This window comes from Anser anser (assembly GCF_964211835.1).
Source record: "Anser anser genome assembly, chromosome: 2".
NCBI lineage: Eukaryota > Metazoa > Chordata > Aves > Anseriformes > Anatidae > Anser > Anser anser.
The window spans coordinates 47,477,153-47,496,646 of NC_139721.1; positions in this window are offsets into that span (position 1 = coordinate 47,477,153).

Consider the following 19,494-nt stretch of genomic DNA (forward strand, 5'->3'; position numbering starts at 1 on the left):
GGAAAATGCATTTCCTTGAACAGATGTCCCTTTCAATGTCACCTGATAAAGTTGCTATGATTTCATGGCAGTACTCTAAGCATTTGGGCCTACTTCTCACTGACCTTTATCTCCCACTTTTCTCTCCATGGTTTTCCCTTTTATTCCTGATTCCAAAGAATTTTACTTTTGTGACCATGTACAGGCCTGATGAGGAACATATAACTACACTTTTTTTTCCCTCTTCTTCCAATTCACTATTCCCCCTCTTATTTGTAGAATAATAATGATAATAATGAGGAAGACATACTAAATGCATTCTACTAGTGCATGATTACTGTGATGTATGCTCTCCAGTGTTTTCCCCAAGCTTGCTTTAAAAATGATGGCATTCCCATGGGGAAAATACTTCTGCTAAAAAATACCATTTTTCTATGCAGCCTATATTTATTTAACCACAATATCATTCTAAGTTTGAATCATTCTCAGCAATTCCTCACCCTGTTTGATAATTATATTTGTCATATATCAGTTCATGCATTTCCATATTTGCTGTTTGGCTAAGTAAAATGCTAGGAACCATTAAATTGTTCCTCATCTTTAACTCTTTCCTTCCATTGCTGTAACACTTTTCTTTCCCTTAATTCTCCTGTATTTATTAGTACCTTCCTGTAGGTAATAGAACTGAACACAATAGTCTAGTGTGATCTGACCAGAGAAGTACAATGAAAATGCTGTTTTGCAGAATGATTGTTCCATTGGCTTACTAAACAAAATCACACAGTTTTTTATCACTACTTCGCTAGCTCCTACTTAGTTATTTGTCTGCTCTCAGACCCAGATCTCCTTCAGGATGAGGCATCTCACATACTTCCTTCCCCTGGAATATATGGGCTCTGGAAGCATTTTAGTTTTGTTCTCTAGAAAAATTACATTTTTTGCCTAAACAGGTGCCAGAGTATCACCTTATGTGAAAAAGCTTTTTGTCAGGACTTCTAGGGACATAAAAATAGTAATATTTCCTCTGGCTAGTTCTGGTTTGCTGAGATGTACTTATTTTCTCATTATTCTACAGAAAGAGAGAAATATTGGATACCATATCACATAGACCCCAAAATTCAAGGAAAATTAATGTAGTCTATGTAGTAGTCATCAGCTTCTTATGCACACATACATTTACTAATACTTAAAGATGCTTATAATAGATGACCTCATGAAAATTAGGTGGCATTTACTTTGCAGTTACTTTACTCTAGAGTCCTGTCTACCTTTCAAACTGTTTTTAATTTCTAAAAAACTAAAGAGTTTTCCTGAGCACAAGAAACTGGAAGAATTGTACCAAGAAACTTGCTGCCCCCTCTCTAAATGTCATGCAAGGGATTCTGAACATAGACAAATCTCTTTTTCTCTTGGTTCCTATGGAAACATCCACCTCTACTCTCCTTTATCACTATATAGGTTATTTCTAATGTCTCTAGGTATTTTATTTCTCTGCTTCCCAAACTGCTTGAATTGAATATACTTTCCTTATTTACTTTTTATGTGATTTGACATTTTCTGTGTCATTGAGAGAAGCACTTAGCAAGATTTCAGGAGAATTTTTCCCCACCCCCTGGAAAAATGTCCATAACTTCACTGTGGGAAGAGGTGAGCTGTTAGGATTTCTATCCAGACCTGTTCCTACCTGAGATGTTCACCATTGCAACAGGTAAACTGGATGGCTAAATATCATATGCAGCCTCTCTTCAGCATTAAAATCACATTTTTGCCTGTAAAATTAATCAAGGTAATAACTGTAAGCATCTGTTTATCTGCAGGCAGAAATGTGAAATGCAAGTTGGGTAGGCAATTTTCAACATTTTGCTTCTTCTAGGGTAAAGTGATACTTGTGATAGATGCAGTGCATTAAATCTAATTGTAGCATTAGAAAAAGCATAATTTCAGAAGAAAACATTATAGACTATGAGTAAGACTGTACCTTCAAGCCATGAATAGATCACTTCAATCTTTTTGCTTTTGTTAGTAAAGTAAAAGGAAGGGGGCACAGGAAAAAATAAGTCCTTTTCTGAATGTCTAAGACTGAGATTTGGAGTAATACTATTTTGTATCTAGGTGTAGTATTAGATTGCTTTATATCACCTGGTGAAGAGCAAGCTTTTATGTGACTTCAAATTTAAAGGTTCTTTGCATCATTAGTTATAACACTACTTCTACCTCCCAAAAAAGGGAACTGTTTTTAACAAGGATTAAACCAGTAACGAAAACCACAGCATGGTTTTGTTAATAATTATATGAGTAAAGTCAAGGTGCAACAAACTCTGGGTGCAAACAGAAATGTACATCATGGATGAAGCAGGGGAAAAAATGTTTTAAATTATTTCTAATGCCAAAACCAATTCCAACATGAAGTCATGAAATTACCACTAAACAGCAGTGAAGGAACTACATATTGAAGTCTGATAAGAAAGCAAGCTGAAGAGCAAGCATTGGGCACATTTCTTATAAAAGTAAGGCCCAAGTAACCTTAGACCACCAGATTATTATTTTTTTTTGCAGTCCTTGCATTCTTACTAGATGATACACAGAGAAGATAGTCACATTTATCATTTTAAAACATGAAAGAATTTCAGACAGGACTTGCATTTGGGGGCATGTAAGTCTCAAGGTTGTCTTTTTGCCAATGTGCTGTAACATTATTGTACTCAGGGTGCACTGCTGACAGTCACTGTTCTGCAAAAATGACAGAAAATAGGGAACAAGAGTAAGCAGTTTCACTTCTTGCACAAAAAATGTCAACTTAGCTGTTATCTCATGGCCTAAGTGATTAGCAAAAATACACAATCATTTTTGAAGCTGTTTACTATATCTGCCACAGAGGCAGCCAAATTCCCAAGCTATCTAAAATCCTTTGCTTCAGATTCTCAGGGTTGCCTGCTTATATTAGAGAGGATGCTTCAATCTCTCACAGTGATTTTGCTGCCAATTTTTTGTGTGCTCTTGTTTTATTTTCTAACTCACTTCCCTTTAAGTAATGTTCTCTTTTACTAGGGGGATGAAGTGATCAGGCACTTTTCAGTACAAAAAGCCACCAATCAAACATTTGTTGCATAATTTAAACATGTGGCAAGGGAGAGACTACCGGTATAATTCCATTGTGTTGTTTACCCAGAGTACCCAGATAAATTCCCTGAAGGCACTGTAAGCATATATTAGAAAAAATAAAATAAAATAAAAAGTTGCCTTTTCTGTCTTTCTTTTTCTCTTACCCCCTCATTACACACTGGGCTTTCTTCCAAAATACTGGAGGTCAGTCTAAGGGGCTTTTTATAACTTAGTTCTTAGAATCTGGGATCTGAGCTGTTGTTTTTTTTCTTCACCTAAGAGAAAAAAATAAAGAAAAGCATTTCTTTCTGGTTTAGTCTTTTAGTTTTTTCTTCTTCTAAAAAGGAAGTTGGATTCTTGGCTCTGTTGGAAGATTTTCATTCCTTGCTTCCAAACGTGGCTGGCTTTCAAAAGACGTTTAATTATCTAATATAAAATTGCCTGATTTGTCTCTTCAAAAGTCTCACGCAAAGCAGAATGCTTAAATCTGCCCCCTCTGACAGACTGTAGCTAAAGTAATATTTTATTTCCTAATTCTGATATGATTTATTATGATAAATAAATTACCTTATTATGGTAGTGAATTACATCAGTAATTGCTGTAATATCGGCTGCAGGCCTAGTTAAAAATATATGTTTGTGATGTAATAATGGTTTTGCACTTACGTAGTTCAGTACAATGCTTGTTAAAAATACATGCCATGGTTGTAATAAAAATACTTCATTTATGCATTTTCTTTCACCAACATACAGTCTAGATAGTCTGCACAATATACTTGTGAGATTCAGAGACTCTATGGAGAAATTGAGCCAGAAAAAAGGGTTAATTTTATTTGATGTGGCCATGGGACAAACTCCAGTACAATCACTCTGACCCTCTACATTTTATATGAATTAGTTCCAAACGCCAACTGTCTACTACTAGAAGATGACTTGGAAATTGCATCATCAAACATTAAAGAGCAGGTCTATCTGGGGACACCATAAGAGCTGTGTATGAATATTCCATATTCCAGGGTTTCTCAAACTGTGGTCTCTGGAAGTCATAGGTTAAAGGCATCACTACACCCTTCTTCTGAGAGCGCACTTTTCCCATTTGTTCATGGCAGGGATATGATGAAAACAGCAAAAAGTCAAACTTTAAAAATGGTATGCCATAGAGTGGAAATGCATTTGCTGTATATATTCACATAATGATAAACAAATAAAGGTGTCATCCTGTAGAATGCATCTCCTGCAAGTGTGCATCTCAGACATGAATTTTGCACCGGGAGAGATGCAGCTCTGAGAAGAAAGAAGAAGGAAAAAAATCTAGCTTCTGAGCTTTTGGGAGAAAAGTCTTTAACAGACAGTGTAATACGTTTTGCTTCAGTAATGACAGAAGCAGAACCAGTGTGCGGGTTTAGCACCAAAGTGCCACAGTGGTATTTGTTCCGGACTTAAATGTGCTTCCTACTGACTTTGATTGACAACTGAAGTCAAAGATGCCTGAGTCTTTGGTTCCCCAAGGGCCTGACCAAAAAACTTTGATGCATCTACCTTAGACAGCACAATGCCTGGTCTGAAGAGCCTATTCCCATAAGCATCATTCAAAATCCCAAGTTATGAGATGTGCTCCCTATAAAATAAAAGAGAATCAAGTACCTTACAAGCATGATTCTAAAGCATATACTCTCACCTCAGGAATGAATCAGCCAAACATACAAATCCAGAGGGGTAAAATCCTAATTTTCTTTCACATTGACACTTATGAGCCTGAACTGTCCATAATACAAGGGGATTCAGAGTTGCATTCCTCACCTCCTAATGTTTTGGGGTTTTTTTTTTGAACATTTGAGGAGTCTGGTTTGGGCCAACCAGTTTTCCTGTGGACAATAATTTTACACATCAATGACGTGGGTAAGGCAGTTACTTAACTGCCTTAGCCAAACTGGGAACCAGAACTGTGGTGTTTTCTACAGAAGAGTCCTTGGGGTTTACACTGGGCCTGGAAGGCCAGATATTTTTCAGTATGTTGTCTAAAGTTTGTGAATATTATAGAAATAACTCACACATCTTCATGGAGCAACGTGAGTCACAACAGTATCTTGATACTTTATTAGCAACCTTCTGACCAACAGTCTTAACTGGACAAGTGACAGAGGACATGATTTTTGGTTTGCAAAGAGTGCCACTATATAGATTTAGGAGTTGGACTGGAGGGCATCTTAAAATCCTTTTCAAAGTTAAAATAAAAGTTAAGAAGCAGCAATAACCAGCAGAACATCCTTGTGCCTAGGTGCCAAGACAGCTTTGAGCTTTCTTTAGCAACCATGTACAATGATTAGCCCATGTTTCTGGTCACCAAAAGGCATGAGTACTTTACAAGATATGCTTTCTCAAGGAACTGAGACTGCAGGCTGCTGTTTTCTTACCAATTACATTTAGGAGTGTTTCCCAATTTCTATGTTAAAAGGCAGATGTCAGTTCCTATTGGAAATTCTTCCACAACTGTGCAGCTAATGGACTAATTTCTGAATTGACCTGGAGTTTGCTTAACCATAATAAGAAAGTTCACAAGAGAACGTTGGGCCATTGTGGCGGTTTTACTCGGGTGGGTGGCCGAGCTCCACCACAACCGCTCTCTCACTCCCCCTCCTCAAAGAGGAAGGGGGAGAAAATACGATGAAAAGGGCTCAAGGGTTGAGATAAGGATGAGGAGATCGCACAGTAATTATCGTGACAGGCAAAACAGACTCAGCATAGGGAGATAGTAAGATTTATTGCCTATTACTAACAAGCTAGAGAAGTGAGAAACAAAGGAAAGAAACCAAAAGGACCTTCCCCCCCATCCACCCTATTCCACCTCCTCCCCCCGAGCGGCGCATGGGAACGGGGGAATGGGGGGTTATGGTCAGTCTATAGCGCTTCTTCTCCGCTGCTCCTTCTCGTCCCCTGTGCTGTGGGGTCCCTCCCACAGGACGCCATCCTTGCTGAACTGATCTGGCATGGGCTGCCCACAGGCAGCAGCTCTTCAAGAACTGCTCCAGATATGGGTCCGTACCACAGGGTCCATCCCCCAGGAGCAAACTGCTCCCACCTGGATCCCCCATGGGCAACAGCTCCCCCCAGACCCCCTGCTCCTGCGTGGGCTCCTCTCCACGGGCTACAGGTCCGGCCCGGGGCCTGCTCCAGGAGGGGTCTTCCATCGGTGCACGTCCACCTGCTCCACTGTGGTCTCCTCCACAGGCTGCAGGGTGGAACCCTGTTCCACCGTGGTACTCCATGGGCTGCAGGGGGACAGCCTGTTTCACCATGGTCCTCACCACAGGCCGCAGGGGATTTCTGCTCCGGCACCTGGAGCACCTCTCCCCCTCCTTCTTCACTGACCTTGGCGCCTGCAAGGCTGTTCCTCACTCCTCTCACTCTCCCAGCTGCTGTGTGTGGCGCAGTGTTTTTTTTTTTCCTCTGTCTTAAATCTGCTCTCACAGAGGTGCAAAACAACATCACTTACTGGCTCAGCTCTGGTCAGAGGTGGGGCCCTTACCAAACATGGGGCAGGTTCTAGATCTTTCTCACAAAAGCCACCCCTATGGCCCCCTGCTACCAAAACCTTGCCACGTAAACCCACTGCAGCTATCTCTAACTCAACTGATGAAATCGCTCCTCTTGCAATGACAGAAACATCAGTACGTAGACACAGTAAGGAGAGTTTTTAGTGTTATTGAAACAGTAGCCTTGGATGTTGGGTTTTGGTAATAAGAAAATGGTTCTTTCCCTAACAGTGTTAATGATTTTAGGGAAGAAAGGTATTCAACATGACTGCATTGCCAGAAAGAAGATTGACATAACAAAGCTTTCTGGCTTTATAACCTATATTCACTTAGGTAGGTAATCTAGCTGCTAGCCTGATGAAAATTACCTGTTTAGTGTACTCGGCGGTAACTGAATTTCAATGCAAACTTTTCTTATGCTGTTAGTTTCAATATTTTCTCTTCTACTTACTTTTGGGGGTGGCGATGTTTTTGTTTGTTGAATTTTTTGCTGTCTTTCATTTCAAAACCTAAGGCTCACCAGACCAAAGATTCTCAGCCTAAAAGGGATTATGATCAGATCTCATCACATCATAATGCCTTTACTTTCTGATATTCTTAAATGAAAAGACCTCACCTAGAAGCTGACTGCCTGAGAGAGAGCAGATGGAATATTAGTGCTCCAGAAATGCAGTTATGGAAGGGTTTGTTTTTGTTTCCCCAAAAAACATGTTCACTTAAATCTTGTAGTAAGAAGGAGGTTTAGCTTTGAATGAAATACATGTTATGACCGGAATTTACAGAATCAAACCAGTGGAAGATTAAACATGTTGGCAATATAATTTTGAACAGTTTAGCAACCCTAAAAAATGCCTTTACACTATTTATTTAAATAATGTATGAGCTATAAAAGAAAAAAAAAAGTGAAAAGGGGAAAATACAGTTTGATAAAGTGATACCTGGGTGTGCAACTGTGATTCTTACACCATGATTTTCAAGTACAGTGTGCCACCAAGCCTTTAGTATACACATTGTGCTGCTCTCCACCATTGGAAAGTATTCAGACCTGTTTCTTATGAACCTTCTATTCACAGAGTTGCACATTAGCTCTTTTAGAGGTTCTGTATAATTCCAGCACTATGGATTTCGATGTGTTTATTAAAGTAAAAGCTGCACAATGAGATATATTTAAAACCTTTCTTGGTAGACCCATATATCTCAACCTTGAATATATAAAATCCAATGTTTCTGAAATTTCCACCAGATATCCAGAAGGAGTAGTCTGAAATTTGCACCAGCATTTTGTTTCTATGCCTTGATGTGCACAGTACCACAGTACATAAAGTCTGCAGTTTTGTGATGAATGGTCTTTGTCTTCCTTTGTGCTTCCATTGTTAAGATACATCCCATTAACCTTGGCCTTTCTGCCTTCTCCATCCACATGCCTCTTCCTTCCAGTTCACAAAACCCTCCAGTAATGCCTCTCTAGATCCTTCCAGCAGTCACAGTCATGTTGCCATTTGCATTGGGCAAACATATCACTTCTTTCCTATATTTGAAAAGTACAGTGAAGAAGAGATCTTACAGAAGACATTCTTACAGGAGCTCTTTAGACAGTCTTTTAGGGAATGATTTTAATGGATGCAGCTCCAATTCATTTTTTATTCCTTGGATTTTCCAGCAGGGTTCTAGCAAGGATTCATATCAGGTAGCAGATTCCTGATACAGATATCTGTCTATGAGGAACCTGATGGAAATTGTCAATCTCTGTTACATATATCAAGGCACAAATTTATTTCTTGGCATTTCTGATAGTTATAATGTGCTAAAGCATAACCTGAAGTTTTAATGAGATAGAACTATAGTGTGTAGTGTATTTAAGTGTTCTCCATGAAATACCCTTGTCTTCTTTTTCTAAGTAGTCAGGATTAACTTTGAATTCTCTGCAAGGTCTCTGTAAAATATATCTGATCGAATTCGGAAAAAGGGATTCACTGACACTACTAGGGTTAATATTAGTGTATATTTAATATTAGTCTATTTTTTGAGTCTGTTTTCTGGAGATATTTCAGTGGTCATTTTTCCCCAGACTTTCGGAAGTGGTGGCATGTAAAAAGAAAAGATAGTCCTGGCTTTCTTAAGTTACTGTAGATAAAATTTCCAGCTATATCAAGGATGCCAACAGTATATTCTATAAATTATTCTGTTTATAAAATACCTAAAGAATTTTGTTTTTATGATTATGATTATGAATCAGTGCATTAACTGGAAAAGCAATTGATGGTTGATATGAGAAGCAACTCTAGTGCATGTTGTAAACATCAATATCACTGAAAGACACAGGAGTATGAAGGGGCATCCAGTTTCTGCTTCATAAATAAATGATTGTAGGAAGAAAACAATTGAATGAATTTCCCCTTCCCTGTAGCCCTCCTCTGTATGTACCCCGGTCCATTTCAGTGAAACCACAAGACCAGTCTATTCAAGATAGAAATTTCCATCAACTCGGATTCTAAATTGCTTAGTTGTTTTGAAAATGCTGCTAGATGCTTTGCCTCATTTTAAAAGGAAAATTCTGTTTATCTACAGTTTAAACTGAGATGGATGGCCATTAGATGACTTATTAGGCACCTCCAGTCTGAAAATGTATACCTCTGTAGAAGAAAAGGTAGATCTTGTAATCTGCAACACGTTATGAAAATTTCATTAATTATGCAAAATAATAGCCATTCTTAATTAAATTAAAAAAAATAAAATAAGAAAAGATATGCAGGGAATTGTTTCTGTAGTCTGAACTGGAGACCAGATTCTTGACTAATGTAAAGCTTTCTAGTTCCATCGAATTCAAAGTTGCTAGCCAATATACACTACCAATAGATCCAGTAAAGCTGTATGTTAATCCTCATTCTATTTATTGAAATGAGAGGATGAAGATATTACATAGCCTGATTGTTCCTTGATACTATCATTGTCAAAATCATATTGATGTTGGCAATACTCATCTGACCAACCAGCTTAACAAAAAGGAGAGATTTGTGTAAGCCACGTATGTGCATGCCTTGCAGGCCTGTCTCAGAGAAAGCAGCAATTTCCTCTTGCCCTTTTTCAGTATTCTTTATACATAGCTTTATGAAAAGTTATAATATTCCCAGACACATAGAAAGGATCTAGCTAGTCTTACTTACTCAGAACTGAAAGCTTTAAAGGTTAGTCTTGAGGGACATTATTACACTGCAGGTCAATAATGCCTAGTAACCTTTGCCATGTCTCCTGAGGGTGAGCACACTTTTTATGATACCCCATTCTGCTACAGATGAAAGCCTTTGGAAAGGCTGGCTTAAGGTTAGGAACTTTATGGAAAAATCCCCCAGAGAACACTCTGTAAGGGGACTGAGTGCATGTGGAACAGCAGCACATTTGCCTTCCCTGCCCCTCACTCTGATATTGCTCTGCTTTCTAAGCACAGGTACTAATAGGATTCTTGGCTGTAACAGAAGCAGATAAAATATTTTAGATCTGTGTTTCCCTGGTCAGATATTATAAAGGGAAGCATTCTGAATGCAGCTGCTGCTGAATGCTATATTTCAAAGCATGTGAAAGAAAAGGCTGGGTGAGGGTTTTGTTTAGGGTGGGGCCATTGTTTTAAGGTTTTAGTGTTTTGAGGTTTTTTGTTTGTTTGTTTGTTTTCCGATCTGTTCAATTTAAGATTGACAACTTTGTTTTCTAACAAGCTGAAGTTTTTGTTTCCATTCCTGTTTGTGATCTCTCGGCTAAGTGTAACAATTGCTGCAGGAAATTTTCATTGAAGAATCATTTCAATTTTTTAATGTATTTGTTTCAAAAATCACTGTGGACCTTATATTAACCTCCTGAATTAAAACGAGCATAGTAAATTTTACTTCAGTGACAGACTAAAGTATGATATACTCAAGTTTTTAAGCTACAGTCCATCAGATTGTAGTAGTGAAATTAACCATTTCCATTTGACTTATTTGAACAACTGTAACTAAAAGAAACACTTGAAATCTTAAACATACAACTACAGTATTTTTGCTGATACTTTTGCCTTACTTACTGTGCATTTTGGCAAACCAAGAGGTCACATTCCTTTTTAAATTAAATGATGCTATGATGCTGAAAGTTAGAAAGCAGTTTAAAATGAAAAGGAACAAAGAATTCTAACTTTCCTCAGAAATCCCTCAAAATGAAAGATATTTAAATTAATGTCCTGTGCCTTCTGCTTGTAGCAGAAGACTAGCTGCAAAATTACGCTGCCTGTGTAGGCTGCATTTTTTAAATTTTAGAAGTGCTTGAGGGATGATTGGATCATGGGTCCATTGTCACTGACACAAACTGTAAAACAGCATAAAAAAATCATATCTTCAGCTGACATAAATAAACTATACTCAGATGAAATTTGTTGTTCTATACCAACCTGAACAAGTTACAAATTTGGTCCATTAATGTATAGGAGGAAAAGTTCAATAGTGCAAGAAGTTCATATTGCAGCAAACATTTCTGTTTTGGCAGTAGGAAATCTATTTCAGAACCAGCTCTTCCTCCCACATTCTGTTTTGGCCCCAAAAGACAATATCACTGTGTATTGTACTCCCAAAGCAAAAGGTTTAAAATAGTTAATCCCTTTAAAGGATCACCACTGAAAGGGTTTCTTGTTTGTTGTTGTTTTGGTTTGCTTTGGTTTTGGTTTGATTTTACTTTGTTTTTTTCCCTTCTACATCCCCTGCCTAAAGGTTGGCTTTCAAATTTGTGAAAGGTCCAAAATCCAATCTATATTTGGTTTTCTCTGCATTTGCAATGTCCTCTTTTTTTTTTTCCCCATTAAGTAAGGTATCATTTTCATGCTTTCTCTAGAATCAAAAGAAATCTTTGCCAGCCTTACAGTAATCAATACAGTAATCAACAGTAATAAGGAGTATAGCTGGAAAACTTGCACATTAGAAGAAAAGAACTGTTAATGTAGCATTGCATTTTCTCATCCAATTTTCAAGGAATTTGCTGTTAATAATGTCAATGTGTATTTTCCACTAGGATTAATTACTCTTGTAAATGCATTTTTGGGCTCACACCCATTCTGATTTTCCAAGTTGCTGAGCACTGAATCAGAACCATCATGTCTGAAGTGCTGAGAGTATGTCACCTAATCATCTCTTCTCCACACTCACCCAGATGTAGGGGTAAACCTCATCCAGCTCTTTGCCAAACACTACACTGTGGTCCTTGCTCTTCACATCACCTACCAGATACAGATGTCATCTACAAACTCCATCTACAAAGCAGCCTGACACCAATGCACCATTGCATATAGGTTGCAGGTAGCGTCTCACGCATCAGAAAAGAGGTTCAAGTTTCTTTTTTAATGGCTCAGTGGGACATAGGTAGGCTCAGCACTTCAGAAAACCAGGCCACTTATTTAATCACCTAAATGTGGACTTAGGTTCCTATTGTTGAAAATCTAGGCCACAGCATGTGGGCCATTTTCACTGGGACACCCTAACTGCTTTTTCATTGCCCTAGCAAACAAAGCAGCCATAAATCTGGCTGGGTTTATGACTGTTTTGCATTACCAGAGCAGCAGAAAGCAACCACAGAACAGTAGTGAATCTGTCCATATATATCAAATGCTTTGACATTGTTCTTTTTAATCATCAGAAAAATAAATCCATACCTTTTAATGTGTGTTGCATAATTGACAAGGACAATTGAAGATCAGATCTCTCTGTATGCTTGGCCTTTCCACTGCTGAGCCCCTAACTTTTCTATGAAAAAGTTATTTTCCTTTAATTTAAACAAAACTACCCATCCTGAACTTCTGGTTGCAAAGCAGTGTCAATATATAAATGATTTCACCTTTAAGTGATTGTTATGAATAGATAGCACAGTATATACTTTCATTATCACCAATCAAAATAGAACAACATTTTCTATGCCTTTCCAGCATCAGAAAAGATGACAATGATGGAGGAAAAGATTAACTAGGTCTGTCATACAGCTGAAGGTTTAGTAAGCCATTCTTATTGTCCTTTTGATGATGAAAGGTGTTCATGCACACCCATATTGTCTGCATATATATGGTCACATTCTGAGAAATAGTCCACAATTTTACACTTGCTTGACCATCTCACCATCAGTCACTTGCAAACTTTTAACTAAACCTATTTACTCTGCTCAGGCAGGGAAGTCTGATATGATAAGTACATTAATTGCACACGCAAAGATTTCAGGTGAAAACTTTTAATCTGAACAGACCTTTACCTTATTATCCATCACAGCTGGCAGACAGCCCTGCCATTGAACATATCAATTTGGTAGTCAGAAACTGGTTAGGAAGTAAGCCAAATCACAGAGCTATACATTGAAATGCTATAGATGTAGTCTGACTACATAATAGGCATATTCTGTGCTATGAAAAGTCACTTCACAGTTACTTCAGTTTCCACTTTGAGGCAACCCTTCCCTAAAGAATATTTCATTGCAAATATATTCACAATAGAAGAAAACATAATAAATAATAAGTAGCAATAAATCATATATAAAACATAAAAATGTTATTTAAAAAAATTGTATGATATTCTGAAAATGTATTCTCATTGCAATATACTGTTGGAGACATTAAAGAGCTAAAAATCTATTTATGTAAATTATTTCTGTCCCTAGTGGGTAAGTCAGCTGGGAATTGCCACTTAGATATGGCTTGTGTTTTCTCCCCTAACAAAACTATGCAATGGCCTTCCCATGGGAGCTAGTACTTGAGTCACCACAACTTCTAACAGCAGTGGGCATGCACATTATATGAAAATGTCTGTATTTAGCTTCAAATGGTGGTGTAGTTGCTTCTGATGCATAGGAATAGTTCCACTTGTCTTCACAATAAATCTGAGTTTGACTGTATTGCAGACATTAGAACCAAGTTTTCACTTCATCAAAAAGAAGTTACTGTGCAATCACTGTGGTATCACTTTTTGACGATACCTCTACAGCTTTCTGTCCTACTTTTGCAGTTTTCCTTCAACTAAGGATTGCTGAAGCTCCTTAACCATACTTCAGTTTTTGTTCTCTTTTAAGCCCAACCAACTCTTTCTTTACAGCTGAAAGAATGAGTGGTGTGAAAATATTGAAAACTCTATCACTGAGGTAGTTTGGAGTGGCCTTCTCTTAGGTCATCCACCACTGACCCAAAGAAATGAAATCAACACGTAAAAGCTTTCTGATTGTTGTTGTTGTTGTTGTTGTTCTTGTTCTTGTTGTTGTTGTTGCTTTTGTTCTCTGCTGTCCATGTCCCTAATATGTCTTTTCTAGCAAAAGCAACCATAGTTCCCCGTGCAGTAAATGGGAATCCACCAAGGAGAGTGAGAAAAAAGGTTTACTCAAAGCAAACAGATGGAAAGTCATGAATTTCAGTATTAATACATAGCAACCAATTTTCTGGATAACCAGCAAGTGCTGATATGAATGACTTAGTGCTATGTACCAGCCACACACTACACCAGTGATAGGTACACTTCATTGGCCATTAATACCTGTTTAGATTTCAGTACTGTGAAGTGACAAGGTTTGTGGCTGAACTCTGATGCATTACTAAAACTCTCATGAGACCGACCTATAACAAAAGGACATTTATTAATATAAAAGTAACATTCATTTTTCATTCACCTGGACCACTACATTTACCCAAGCACAAAGCTAAAAACAGTTCCTTCCACACAGAACCAGTAAACCATGGTCTCAATTTGTAACGTATCTGCAGTAAGTGATCATGTGTGTTTTTGTCCCACCATAAAGGTGACATTCAGAAGGAAAAGGAGGGAGAGATGCACCCTCAAATCAGCTATATATTTCAATATGGTCTGTCAGATATTCTTCCTCACCTTGAATAATACTTTAAAGTAATGCTACTTGAATGAAAATACATTGTTATGTTGGATATATATATAGTGTATATATACACAGCATGAGCAAATCCAGCCCAGTTTTGTATAATCTTTGGAACATTGCACTGCACAGAGGAAAAAAAAAAAATCTGACAGATGTAATTTCATGAGCTGCATTCAAAATATCCTTGCTATTTTGAGAATTCAGCTATTAATAGATATATGTATATTTAATAATATGCTACTGTTAGCATATGTTAAAAAATCCAAGTCTTCTTTTTGACAGTAAAACTGGCATAAATTTACTAGTTTAATTTTTTGTGGAAGGCTGCGGTTGGAAATAGCAGTGGTGTCACATGTTAAATCTCCTCCAGTGTGTCCCTCATAACCAGCTCCACCACAATCACCATCTGGTATTCTGGGGGCAAGGTGAATGATGAACTGAATTTCTCCTTTACTGTCTTTCCCAAACATATGGGTTGCATCAGGAAAAAAATCCTGGGTAAAAGATTTCCCATTGCAAGTGCACCAGGAAAATACCTCTAGTAAAAAAATCAACAAGTCTTGTTAACAAAACAAATCCAAACTCTTTGGGGGAAATATTGATTTGGGCTTTGAAGATTCTAATATTAATCTATGAAAGTTCTTAATTGTTTTCACACTGTTTTGTAACACATCAGTTACAAAGCACAGTAGGAACAGTATTAAATCAAGGTGCAATAAGCATAAAATTCTACCATTGAGTAATATTTTGAAATATTCTATTTATCGTTTTATTGACTAAGTTTTTACATAGTCCTGATTAAGATCTCTTTTCTGAATCAAAACTCTTTCAGCTTAATTTGTCCTGAAGTTTGTGGCACTATATAAAATTCCAGAATTAAAAAGACAATTTTAGGAGATAGATGAATCTCCATTAATTTTATAGGCACAGTTTATCAAGTGGGGAAAAAAATGAACATTTAGAATACATTAAATTAATTTTGTCTTCATTTTTTTCAGCTTGGAATGGAGATTTAGCAATACAGTAATTATATATTTTAACATAGTTCCTGTTACAATCCCTGCCTTGGTTTAATATATACAAAATACCTATTATACTACAGTTCTGATCTTATATAAACTGCCTATATATTCCAACTCTGGTTTCACATGTGCTGACCACTGCTGGAAGATGCTGCTTAAAGGAAAGTGCATTTCTGATGAAGTCATCAGAAATTAGTCTGATAAGAAATGGTAGATGAAATTATGATATTGGAGGAGAGGTGGTCTCTGTAACAAATTCAGGCATTGGAACATTTTCATTGAATGCAGTTTTCAGTGCATCCACACAGCCTTGTTCTTAAACATTTATTATTCTATATCACCCCCAATGTATGTATAATGGCTCTATTTTTTCCTCAAGAAAAGTTAGTCTATTCACAGCAAGACATATACCTGAATACCTCTAATTAGAAGGCAAGTCTCTGTTTTTAACACCCACAGTCACCTTTTTCCACAACGTGTGGGAGTTGTCCCACCCTGAAACATGTGAGTGGCAGTATAAATAGATGTTAACATTAAACTCAGATACCACCATTCCAAATGTTTGAAATGTTAAAAGCTACTCATAGTTTTCTGCTTCATATCTACATATATTAAATGTCTCCTGTGTGCCAATGTTAATAATATGTATATTACCTAGTCATTTGGTGAGTTCATATAGTTAACTGTCCTTACCCATGGTAGTAGTCTTGTAGTTGTGATGCTCAAATGGTGTGAAAGAGAGAAGCTTTATAGCTTTTCTTTGCCTAACTGACATCGTGGGAAAGAAACCTTGGAGAACATAAACCTTCTTTAGGATGTTTTCACCCAGATTAAGCATTATATTGACAATTTCAGTGTTTTGAATGGGTGTTAGCTAATTAACTACCGTGGTAGTGAGTAGAGGACTACCTCTGTGTTTCTTTTAACTAAGAAACTGAGTGCAGTTTATTGTCTAGAAGAAACATCTACTTCATTTCTAAACTGTCCATCACACAGGCATCTGAATCTAGCCACACTTCACCTTTCTACATAAGAAATGATGAAGATTGTTATTATACTCATTCCATGACAGGAGCCTTGTTTATGAATATGCTTTTTAATGCCACTCCACAAGTTAAAAGCTTTAAACGCTTTAAAAGACAACACATTTTTCTAACTTGGTTTTGAATACATTATTCAGAACTTAACAGCTAATGTGACTTTGTTTTTCTTCATTTAATGTCTTATTCCCTTTAACTGAAGATTTCTGTTTTCTGGGGAAAGATGAATAAATCATGGCAAATCATAATATACCTTAATGCTGCTTCACTGAACTATTTAACAATCCTCTCCCTGAAATATGAGATTTAGAAAAGGAAAAATTCTCTGTTCCACTGGCAAAATCTTGAACAACATTCAGTTTAAAATTGAGAAATAACATCCTTGCTTTTTTCTTTTCTGCACCTTTTTGGTTTTGGAACTTGTGATAATCAGCTTTGTTTCTTTCTTTATATTTGGTTTCGGTTTTTGTAAGAGGTGCTATCTTGGAGCACTGAAGTTGTGCATAAAGTGGGAACTGAAGGGTGCCAGACCCAAATCCTACGCTGTGTGATGGTCTAAAAGATTAACTCCCACATTGCAGTGATTAAATTAGGCCAGAAAGTACCACAGCCCCTGATGTGCATGTGGTAACATTTTGAAAGGACTGAAACAGTTCCCAATAGCTTCAAAATTGTCCAGCACAGAGTAGCTGCTGTGTGGGCTTTTATCCTCCTACAGATAACGTCAAGCATATCTACTGCTGTGTGCATTCTGCAGCCTTGATAAGAGAAAGAAGAAAACTTTGCAGGACTACAAAACACAGTTAAATCTAGAGCTTTCTCTCTATCTACTGGAAGATATTTCGGATTAAAATAGTGTAACTCCAAGATATTTTGTTAGCTTCATAGATATTGAGGCCATGAATGCACTTGGATTTTATTTTTTGGATGTTCCTGCTACAATAAAAAAATAAGAGAAAATCTATGCAGATATAATATGTTTAAAATTGCAGTAGTCTCAAGCAACTTGAAATACAACCACAGCATACAGTGACCTGAGAGATAGGTCAGATAATTACTGTGCAATGCCAGAGAAAACTTCAGGCTGTAAAAGCTGTTGCTGCTGTTTTTGCTGTTAGTGGTAATAATGCAGCACATTTAAGTTATGTAATAGGTTTATATGTCAAATTAATCTTTTCCTCAACAAGTTCCTAGGAAAGCACCTTTGTTTCTATGTACCCTGTAAGGTACATCCCACTGAGAATCATCAGTCTATGTTGTTTTAAGTCTTCTGCATTAACTGTGTAACATTATGGAAAGTGACATAAGTAAAATGACCTGAAGTACAGTAATGTATTTCGTGAGTTTGAAAACACCATCAGAGGCAGAGAAAGGAAGTAGTTTCTCACAAATGCCCACCGATGTTTTGTTTTGCTTTGTTTTGTTTTTGACATAGTTTTCTTGTAAGCAATGTAAAGCCCTTTGCCAATACCATTGATGCAGAACAGGAACATTCTATGTATTGGCAAATTAAACACACATGTAATGCAACAGGAAGAGGATTATCCATATTAAGAGGCTAAAGTCCACAATGGACCTTTTTTGTGCCTGAGGGTTTGCCTTGATTGTATGCTTTATTTGTCTGTGAAGGCAGCTTAAGAAGTTCTCATGTTCCCAACACTCCTCTCAGCAGACAGTTATTTCTGTCACATGTATAGCTGCTTGAGGAAGTTTAAAAAGTTTGGGGAGGTTTTTTATTGTTGATCTGTTTTGGTTTTGTTTTAATCTGCATAACTTCAGGGACCTGGTTGAGAGTCTGACATCCTATCCTGGAACAGCATGGCTGGGGGCAGCAGAAATTGAACACTGAAGTGCAAATGAACAGGAGCAGCTAAAGGTGGGAGGGAGCTCAGCTGAATAACATAGGCATGTAGTTTGACATCCAGTATGTGACCATGAAGGCACCATCAGGCTCTGCAAGCTCCCCTTGCACAAGGTGCTGGTGGTAGCCACACACCTCACTGATTCTGATCCCAAGCTGATATCCAAACTGGTCATAAAACCTGCCCCATTGCTGTGGATCTACTTGGTGGTCTGGGCTGTGCCTAACCCTAGTAATGCCATCAGACCTTCTCTGCTCTTCTTGCTGGGGCACCATGGGGTTGAGTCCCATGTAGGTGAGGTCACTGCCCTGCTGGCCATGCTGCCATCCCTGGTTCCTGGCTCCCCAAACCCTGCAGCCCTGCTGGTCCTTGATACCCAGTTTCACAACAGTTTAAACAGACACAAGTTAAGTGGGCCTATGCAGTCCTCTCCATCCCTTACCAAAGTTTTGGTAATTATCTAACTTTATAGACACCCTCTTCCAGGCATTATGGCAACTCCAAGAAATCACTGGTTTTGATAGAATCATAGAATGGCTTGGGTTGGAAGGGACCTTAAAGATCATCTAATTCCATGCCCCTGCCATGGGCAGGGATCCCACCTACTAGATCAGGTTGCCCAAAGCCCTGGCCTTGAACACCTCCAGGGATGGGGCATCCACAGCTTCTCTGGGCAACCTGTGCCAGTGCCTCACCACCCTCTGAGTGAAGAATTTCCTTCTAACATCTAATCTAAATCTTCCCTCTTTTAGTTTAAAACCATTCCCCCTTGCCCTGTCATTACCTGTCCAAGCAAAAAGTCACTCTCCATCTTTTTTATTAGCTCCCATTAAGTATCAGAATGGTGCATTATTGCAGCTCAGGTCACCCCAGAGCCTTCTCTTCTCCAGTCTGAACATCCCCAGCTCTCTTAGCCTTTCTTCACAGCAGAAGTGCTCTAGCCCTCTGATCATTGTCGTGGCCCTCCTCTGGAGCCTAACAGATCCACATACTTCTGCAGCTGGGGGCCCCAGACCTGGATGCAGGACTCCAAGTGGGGGCTCACAAAGGTAGAGCAGAGTGGGACAATCACCTCCCTTGACCT